Below are 9,654 nucleotides of genomic sequence, written 5' to 3' on the forward strand. Positions count from 1 at the left end.
CGAGCCTGCCTTCACTACGATAATGTAAACATTCAATGGATTTCATTACGATAGAGAGTCCACAACGCCTCCAAGATTGTGAGTGCCATATATACCCCTCTAATTAATTAATAATGTCTGACAGAAGTATAAGGCCATAAATTTGGCGAGAGGAAACAAGTGGTTATATTGACACCAGCACTTGAAAGAGAAGTGGAAAGAGAAATGGAGAAAGTGGAAAGAGGAGAGACGAAAAGTGCGAGTTTAGGGAGAGAAGAGAAGTAGAAGAAAAATAATATTAAAATTGGAGAAAAATGTATAAAAATCCAACAGTGATATGACAAAAGATTGAGTTCTGCGTCGGGAGAGCATCACAATAAAGTACTAATGAAAAGATGGAGAATGTGTTACGACTGGTGCAAAGACCGGGAAAGAAAGAATGTCCATAATATGACGAAGACTTTATAACGGTGCATGTGTGAGCACAAATAGGAGTCGAAACGATCGTAATGGAAGAGAGGAGAAAGAAGAAAAGAAATTTGCATACATTTCGATCATATTCTTTACGTTCTTGTTGCCTCCTCTTTAACCTTACCCTCGCTTCTGCTCTCTCGTCCTCACTTCCACGCTTGCTTCCATGTCTAGCACTTTGCGAAATACCAGTACTTGGTGCTTGAGACAAACTGTCGCTGCTTTCAGATTGCCCCTCGTCCTTTATAAGTAAACGCAGCTTTGTAGGGCTAAGTCAAATGATGACTTTTAATGAATCCCGATAGACTTCCCTTTACTTGCGCACGTTGTGGTGAGAAAATCACTAACCAAATGTACAATGTTATATACAAGTAGACGAGAAAGATTCACGTAATTTTTAACAAACATGTCACTGCGTTAAGTTCCTCAGCGGCGTTATCTGCTGTAAAAAGTAGTTTAGAGTTATCATAAATAATGCAATAAATAAGGGTTTCAAATTTTGTCACAGGCCAGTAATTTTGTTGGGAGGTGATAATTCGATTACATCGACCCCAGTACACAACTGGTACTTATTTGATCGAATCCTAAAGGATGAAAGGCAAAGGCGACCTCGGCGAAATTTGAACTCAGAATATAAAGACAGACGAAATGCCGCTAAGCTAAGCGTTTTGTCTGGTGAGATAACGCTTCTACCTGCTCGCTGCCTTAAAGTGCAATTAATATTACAAACTATCAGCAAATACAAGGAAGTTTATGCTTCAATGACGAGCTCAAATAAGACCGAAACATGTTTAAAGTTTTCTACCTTCAGTTCAAAATGGATTAAAATAATATTAGAGATTCTACAAATGTATTTTCTTCCCTGCATGTTTATTACGTTGACATTAATGGAATGCACCGGTTACTTCCACAAAATTATGATATACCTATCGATTCTTTTATTAGCGTTTCCTTTTATGAACTCCTTTATTGACCTCCCTGTCATCTTATTGGATTTCCATCAGATCTTTTATCAGAGTTTTTGCTATGATATCAATGTATTTCTCTCAGATCTTTTATCAGTTATTTTATTGCCCCCGTTTACTTGCTGTTCTATATAAGCATGTGTTGACGGAGTATTTGAGGCATTCATACCTCTCTTCGACCATTTGCCTAAAATTGTCCAATATGGAGATTGTAAGGTGTATACATATGCATGCGTATGTGTGTGTGTTTATGTGTGTGTGTTTCTCTGTGTCTGTTTGTCCCTCCACCATCGCTTGACAACCGATGTTGGTGTGTTTACATCCCCATAACTTAGACCAACAGAATAAGTACTAGGCAAAGAACAAGTCCTGGGATCGATTTGTTCGACTAAAACGCTTTAAGGTGGTGCTCCAGCATGGCCGAAGTAAAAGAATAAGAGAACGTATACATTGTGTGTGTGTATATATATATTATATATATTATATATATATATTATATATATTATGCGTTTGCATTTACATATATATGCATGTATATATATATATTTGTGTGTGTATATATATATATATATATATAATATATATATATATATATATATATATATATATATATATATATATACATATATATATATACATACACATATATATATCGTTCCTAAGATATATGAACCTTGCATCTTTGGTATCGATCTCGCAACGTATCAGATGGAAGAGCTAGAAACGGCATTCATCACAGTCAATACAACATGTGACTTGATTCAAAAACAATCCGCTTTTAACGTTGAAACTTGATACCGTCAGTGTTTCGTGTTGTGAATATTTTGGTCTGGCAGGAAGCTTTTCTTTTTTCTTTTAACTGACGTGTCTCCTCTAAATCTCTCTATTGATTTTTGTCTCTCTTTATCGTCGCTGCGTTGTTTTTGCTTGCGGAATCATTACAAAAGCTACAATGGAAAAACTAACTACAATGCGAGACTTAGAACTATTGGATTATCAGATAAACTCGTTTGTGTATCTTTTATTATCAATTTTTTTTTACCTACTTGGCACTCAATCGTTATATGTTTGAAAAGAGGAAAAATTTATTCAAATTTCGATAACGATAAATTAATGTTGTAGAGGTCGAATAGAACTACAAAACCTCCATAAACATTGGGTAAAAATATTTTTCCAGTTAATAAACGAACTTATCTGACAACCTAATTTGCATACATGCATGCATGATTGCTCCATCTTGTCAGGTGATTGCCGTCTCACAGTCAGCCTGATTGTCTTGGTTTACTTCCATCCTTTCCTGTGCACAGATCCATCACCACTGGACTTCATAAAATGAAATGATAGTCCGGCACCCATAGGTCATTCGATTGAAGTGGCAAAAGGTTGTTCAACAACACTTTTGCCACTCTCTCGGTCACCAGACTAAGTTCCACTGACCAGCATCGCAAGATGACCACAAGTTTTATGTCAGAGTATCTTTCTCCTAAAAGAGCTGCCTTCCTCACGACTTTGCCAAATGTAACAGGAGTCTGCTCTGGCCTTTGGAAAACCTATTTAGACCATAGGCAGGACCCTGGTAGGTACTACCGTTTCGAGTCAGAACGGATCTGGGAGTAATAGTCGTTAAGGGGCAACTCCACACTCCCTTCAGTTTCCAAATTCAAGCCTCACCATCTGATGCAGTTTAATACATACATACATACATAAATACATACATACATACATATATACATGCATACATAAAGACTGACCGACAAACTGATTCACCCACACCACACACACCCACACCCACGCACACATATTCGGTTGTCAGATAAAATTATTGGTTTTTGTTCCTACTTGGCAAATGGCTGCAACGAGGTAGAATTTATACAAATTTCAAAAACGATCAACAAAAATCACAGCAGAATACGAAATCTGCCAAAAAAAAAAATCATGAAATGTTATGATAAAAATATTTTTCGTGTTAATTCAAATAAACATTGGAAAGGATTAAAATAAAATGAGGCGGCGGGGCGAGACGAACAAATTTATGTGAGAATTGGTTGGTGCCAATGCTTGAGAAATGAACGCCCGCCACCAGGGATTAATGTAAGGTTTCTCATAGAAGATGCTTCGCATGTTCCCTCCTTGAGTTTGGGAGAATTTAAAAAAAGGCGGGAAGGGGTCAAGTTACCATGTTTTAAGAAAATGATGTCGGCTTTAAACTTTTGAAACTTGTCCAGTATCATCTTTTATCTTTTACTTGCTTCAGTCATTGGTCTGCGGCCATTCTGGAGTAACACCTTAAAAGCTTTTAGCCGAAAAAGATCGACCCCGGTGTTCATTATTTTAAGTCTGGTACTTATTCATTCGTTCTCTATTGCCGAACTGCTAAGTTACGAGAGACGTAAACAAACCAACATCGGTTGTTGAGCGGTTTGGAGGGAACAAATGCAAAGTCCTACACGCACTCATACATGAATATACATTCGACGGGATTCCACACAGTTTCCCCTCTACCACTTTTACACTGACAAGGTATTGGTCGTCCGTGGTGGCGAGGGGGCTATAATAGAGGTGCCGCGTAGTTGGACTGAACCTGAAACCACATGGATGCAGAACGAGCTTTTTAACCACTCAACCATGCCTGCGCAAGGCGAAGGAAGAAGAATCATATGAATGCAAACTACCTTTGCCTCTCTTGCCGTTCCAATAATGACATCTCCTCCTCGGAGTCGACTAAGTTCATACCGTACCCATTCAGGTGTTCCTATCTTCCTCTTATCATCCTTCCTGCGTCCAACACTCCAGGCCCTGATCTAATCACTACACCCAATCTTTCCTTCCTTCCTTCCCCTAATCCCCCCCTCCCCGCTCATATCTTTCCTGCAAATCTTGTCTTACAAAAGACTCCAGAAGGAGATAAAGCTATAAATACTAGCGTGTATATATTGGGTTAAAAACCTTTTGAGTAGAAAAATTCGTATGACCCCCGTTGGACTAGAACAGATGACAGTAAACGCATCCTTCGAAGAGGGGGCTGGGAAATCTATGACTACTCCTCTTTCCCCAACACCCAGTAGATAAAAAACAAACAAACAAAAATCACAACTCTAACTGTGAAACTCGAAGGAGATAAAGCTATAAATACTAGCGTGTATATATTGGGTTAAAAACCTTTTGAGTAGAAAAATTCGTATGACCCCCGTTGGACTAGAACCCGCATCATTTGTAAACATGATAGACGTTCAGCCATTTGACCAAAGCACTCGACATTACACCACTGAATTGTATGCTGCTTATATCATAAGAAATTGTAACGGTTGAACTCGTAAAACTGTCAATAATATTGGTTTGGAAACCCTTTGGATTGGAAAAGTAAAATGTATGGTGGGTATTTGTCAGTAGGAGACACCACTGTTGTTGTTATGTACGACAAGCTTCGATACAGTTTCCGGTTACCAAGTTCACTCACAAAGGCATTAATTGGCCCGGGGCTATAGTAGAAGACACTTGTCCAAGGTGTCACGCAGTAGGACTGAACTCGGAACCATGTGGTTGCAAAGCAAGCTTCTTAACCACACAGCCATGCATGTGTGTATGTCCGAAACAAAGAATGGAAGAAAAAAAGGACGATGGGATGATCACTGCTGGAACGTCTTTCGATCATAGGTCTACTTAATCCGAGTTAACGTGGAAAACAACAACAACAACAACAACAACAACAACAACAACAACAACAACAACAACAGCAGCAGCAGCAACAACAGCCGCAACAAGAACTACAATACCCAATAGCAGGCTTTCAGTTTATATGTTTAAACCTACACTTTTGTTTTTCAGTTAAAATTGGGGCAATTCACCAAATCGTAATATCGTATTGACCAAAGGAATATCTTATCTAAACTTGGAAACTTGAAATCTTGGGAAAATTTCCAAACTTCATAAATTTCCATTGTTGGAACCGATAAAGATCTGAAAAAATCATTGGTAGAGATTTTAAGATTGATGGCTTTTTCCGTTAGAATTCAATACTCCTTCGTTTATAACATGGCTTCTTGGCAATCTGCCAATTGCAACAGATATTCTAAATCCAAGTTGCCAAACACAACAGACAATAGACATCCAATAATAAAGAATTGTTTAAAGACACACGAAGACTCGAGAGTTGGACTTACTTCTCTGCGCAGAAGAAAATCAATCTTTCACAAAGCGTTAGGTGATGTGTTAGCACTCATAATAGTATTTCGGCGACTTCGTTTGGAAGTTTCGAGAAAACCGGTCCATTGGTGAGTATATTTAGACACCGGAAGTAGAAACAGTTATTGATTGATTGATTGATTAATTGATTAATTAATTAAATTTATTAATTAAATTTATACGTCTGTTGGTCAATAATAGCGTCCGTGGTTAAAGCTATCCAACGGATTAAGCATATGTTCATGGTGATGATGATAGCGGCAAGTGAGACAAAGGACTCATCTCTGCCAGGCGGAAGAAATAGGACAAAATACTTTTGGTTGAAAGCACCGGTTTGTCAGTTTTCATACCTTTGTCTACTGCATCTTACTTCAATCTACATACAAACACGGACTTTTCCGTGTAATTTAATTTCATATATAAATATATGTATATGTATGTGTGTGTATATGTATATATATATATATATATATATATATATATATATATATATATATAATATATATATATATATATATATATATATATATATATGCAGGAATATAATGAGATAAATATAGTGGGCTTTTTCTGAAAAGTTAAGTAACGTGAAATTCTAGAAATCTAGGATAAGAATTTGAACAAGACAAAATATATCCACACTGTTCTTTTATTATAGAAGACTCTAAGGCTGGAATGGTTGCACTTTAGTGCTCTGTTTGTTAGAATTTTGGCGCGAATGTAATAGAGACGTCTTAACGTAAGCAGACGACAGACGGCAACTACATACAACTATGTCAGCAGAGAGATTTGATTTCCAATGTTGACTATTGAACTTCCCTCGGTTTGTTGCTCGCGGGAATTATTCATTTATGATAACAACAACTAAAACAACAACAACAACAACAACAACAACAATAATAATAATAAATGGTGATGATGATGAAGATGGTGATGGTGGTGCAGAAACAGAATCTTTTGCAATTTTTTTCTCTTTGCATCGATTAGTTTCAGCGTAAATATGTATTTCTGACTGGAACACAGACATTCCAAAAACTCTTAATATCTTTTTCGCATCCAAAGCATTCCATCATCCCCAAATTCAAAGGATACCTCTGTAGATGGTACTATGTCAAGCATTTTCACATCCCAAAGCGAAGCCGATTCTTTTCAACCATTTTGCTATTTCTTAATCCTGGTGGTCCTTCAAGCGGAACTTCCCGTTGAAAGAGTCTCCTCATTTACTGCCCGCTTTCAACACAACTCCACACATGATAGAACTGGTCCTCCGTCGGTTACGACGGTGAGGGTTGCAGTTGATCCGATCAACGGAACAGTCTGCCTGTGAAATCAACGTGCATGTGGCTGAGTACTCCACAGACACATGCACCCTTAATGTAGTTCTCAGGGAGATTCAGCGTGACACAGAATATGACAAGGCCGACCCTTTGAATACCGGGTATAACTCACTTTTGCCAACTGAGTGTATTACAGTAACGTGAAATAAAGTCTCTTGCTCAAGGACACAACTCGCCGCCGGGAATCCAACTTTCGGCCTTACGACCGCGAGCCGAATGCCCTAAGGTGTACCACGCACCTTCACAGCAAACATTCGATCAACACTCACAGACTGAGCCCCCTCAATTCCACCAGCTTCACTAACAGCTACACTTACACACACCATATACATACTCTCACACGCACTCATCAAATGCGAAAGTACCTCGGGTTGTTTCAAACCAACGAGGTCCTTAACTCACACGTTGAGTCCCAGAGCCAAATTCTTTAATTTCTACGTTTCTATTGGGATCTGACCCAAACTTGAGAAAAACGTTATTAAGGCCGATTTTGTTGTTAAAAGCCATAGACTACTCAAGCCACCTTTGGTCACTTATCTACGAAAAGCCTTAAGTAATGCACTCAATGGAATGCTGCTCCTCTCACATGTAGGGCGCTGCAGCTACAACTACACACGTTCGCCCTTCATATCTTTGGTTAGCAGCTTTACTCTTTGTGGGTCCTGAGGTGGCTTGTTTGGCCAATATGATGGCAGTAAACGAGCATCACCGTCATACAAGCGGTGTTGTCCGTTTTGTATATTCCACGAAAATATGTCAAGCTGCGGGGAAATATTACCTTGCTTGGAAGAAGTTGAGGGTTGGCGACAAGAAGAGCATCTAATCGGAGAAAATCTACCTCAACAAAATCCGTCTGATCCATGCAAGCATGGAACAACCGACGTCAAACAGCGACGACGCCGAGGTCGACTTTGCCTTTCATCCTTTCGGGGTCGATAAATTAAGTACCAGTTACGCACTGGGGTCGATCCCTTTGTCTGTCCTTGTTTGTCCCCTCTGTGTTTAGCCCCTTGTGGGTAGTAAAGAAATAGATATAGATGAAGAGAAGATGAGAAAGACAAACAACGGCTCGGGTAGACTTGAGTGGAGGTGATAGGAGAATCAGCGAGCCGAGAAGAGTAAAGGCTACTGTAGTAACAGCAAACAAGATTGAAAGAGGAGACAAGATGTCTGTGGAGAAGAGGATGGAGTGTGTTAGCAAGTTTGTGTTTGTCAGTCAGGTGGACTGGCTTTGGACGCGCGCGTGCGTAAAGGTGTACCATGCAGTACCTTGGGCATTCAGGAATTGTAGTTCTCGCTTCAGCTTTATAATAGGGCTGGTTATTAGAGCTCAAGTTTTAGCTGGAACCGAAAAGGAAAACTAGTTTTTGTAATGGGGTTCCTCTGAAGAATTTCTGGAGTAACATAACTCAACAGGGTGCCTCTCTTGGAGAAAAGGCAGTCGTTCCCAAGTCACACGGCTAATTCTCCACATTGGGGAGTCAAAGCTCCAGTTCTGTGGCCATGTGATGAGAATGTTGCAGGAAAGTATCGCAAGATGGATTCTTGAAGCTGAGACAACTGGCAGGAAACCGAGGAGTCGACCAAGAACGAGATGGTTGGATGACATCCATCGTCTCACTTGGTCACGCTTGGGAATTTAGCGAGATGTAATGACTATTGCTACTGATAGGACCTTATGGATGAGGGGCCTGAGGACTCTATCTCCAGGCCCCTCTTAGGAATAATGGGTGGAAGAGGAGGGGATGGACGGAAGATGTGTATTGCCTAGAAACGATTCTTAGTGACGATAAGACTTCTAGCATTTGGAGAGACATTGGCAATTCTGTGTGTGTGTATGTGTGTGTGTGTGTGTGTGTGTTAATGATCTCATGATATGCGCATAGCAATTAAGGTGTCGAGCTGGTAGAATCGTTAGTGAGATGAAGAAAATGCTTGGCGGCATTTCGTTCGTCTTCACGTTCTGAGTTCAAATCCCATTGTAATCGACTTTGTTTTACATCCTTTCAAGGTCGATAAATGAAGTACCAGTTGAACACTGGGGTCGATTTAATTGACTTATTCCTTCACCTCAATATCGCCGGACTCGTACCTGATTTTGAAACCGAGAAGTGTAAAGTGATTGTGTGTTTTTGCAGATGGCATGGCCGGATTGAAGGATGTGGTGCGAAATGTTTCCGCAGATTTCACGTGAGATGTCTAGGTTGCACGTGGAAAGTTAAGGAGAAGCGACGGGAAGAATGGCATGATCTATATAGAAGAGGGGAACCACAGAAATGGGAAATGGTCTACGGCACAAAAGAAATCACTTTACTTGTTAAAATAAAATTCGATGTGGTTTACATGATCGAAAATATAATTCCAAAACAAGGATCTGATCGAAGAGAGCAATTAAGAAAAGGAAGAGAAAACTTTCCAAATATAAATATAAAGTGGAAATATACAAAAAGAAACCGTTACTTTATGGCTTGTTATTGTTTATATTTTGAATTACGTATATATAGGGTCACCGAAATCTTTCAAGTGTTTAGGGCCTCTACGGTTCTTAATTCGGCCCTAGTTGAGATAAGCCACCAATGTTGACAGACTTGGGGACCAGATAGCTCATTCAGCTGCTATTTCTGGTAACCCCAGTGACCACATAGTTGGCCTATGGTTCCCTCACAGCTCATTGAAGTGGCAGTAATAGGTTTGTTATAAACGATTAACGGAAACACGTG

At 39.5% G+C, this 9,654-nt stretch overlaps 1 protein-coding gene across 1 annotated transcript in view; it reads right to left on the reverse strand.

Moving 5' to 3' along the window:
* LOC118763071 overlaps positions 1–5,599 on the reverse strand; it is a 20,314-nt gene extending 14,715 nt beyond the window's left edge. The window contains exon 1 of the mRNA XM_036502336.1: positions 5,576–5,599. The gene's annotated coding sequence lies outside the window, so the exon portion shown is untranslated. The remainder of the gene's footprint in view (positions 1–5,575) is intronic.
* Positions 5,600–9,654: the final 4,055 nt, after the last annotated feature.

The sequence above is a fragment of the Octopus sinensis genome, linkage group LG4 (assembly GCF_006345805.1).
Source record: "Octopus sinensis linkage group LG4, ASM634580v1, whole genome shotgun sequence".
Classification (NCBI taxonomy): Eukaryota; Metazoa; Mollusca; class Cephalopoda; order Octopoda; family Octopodidae; genus Octopus; species Octopus sinensis.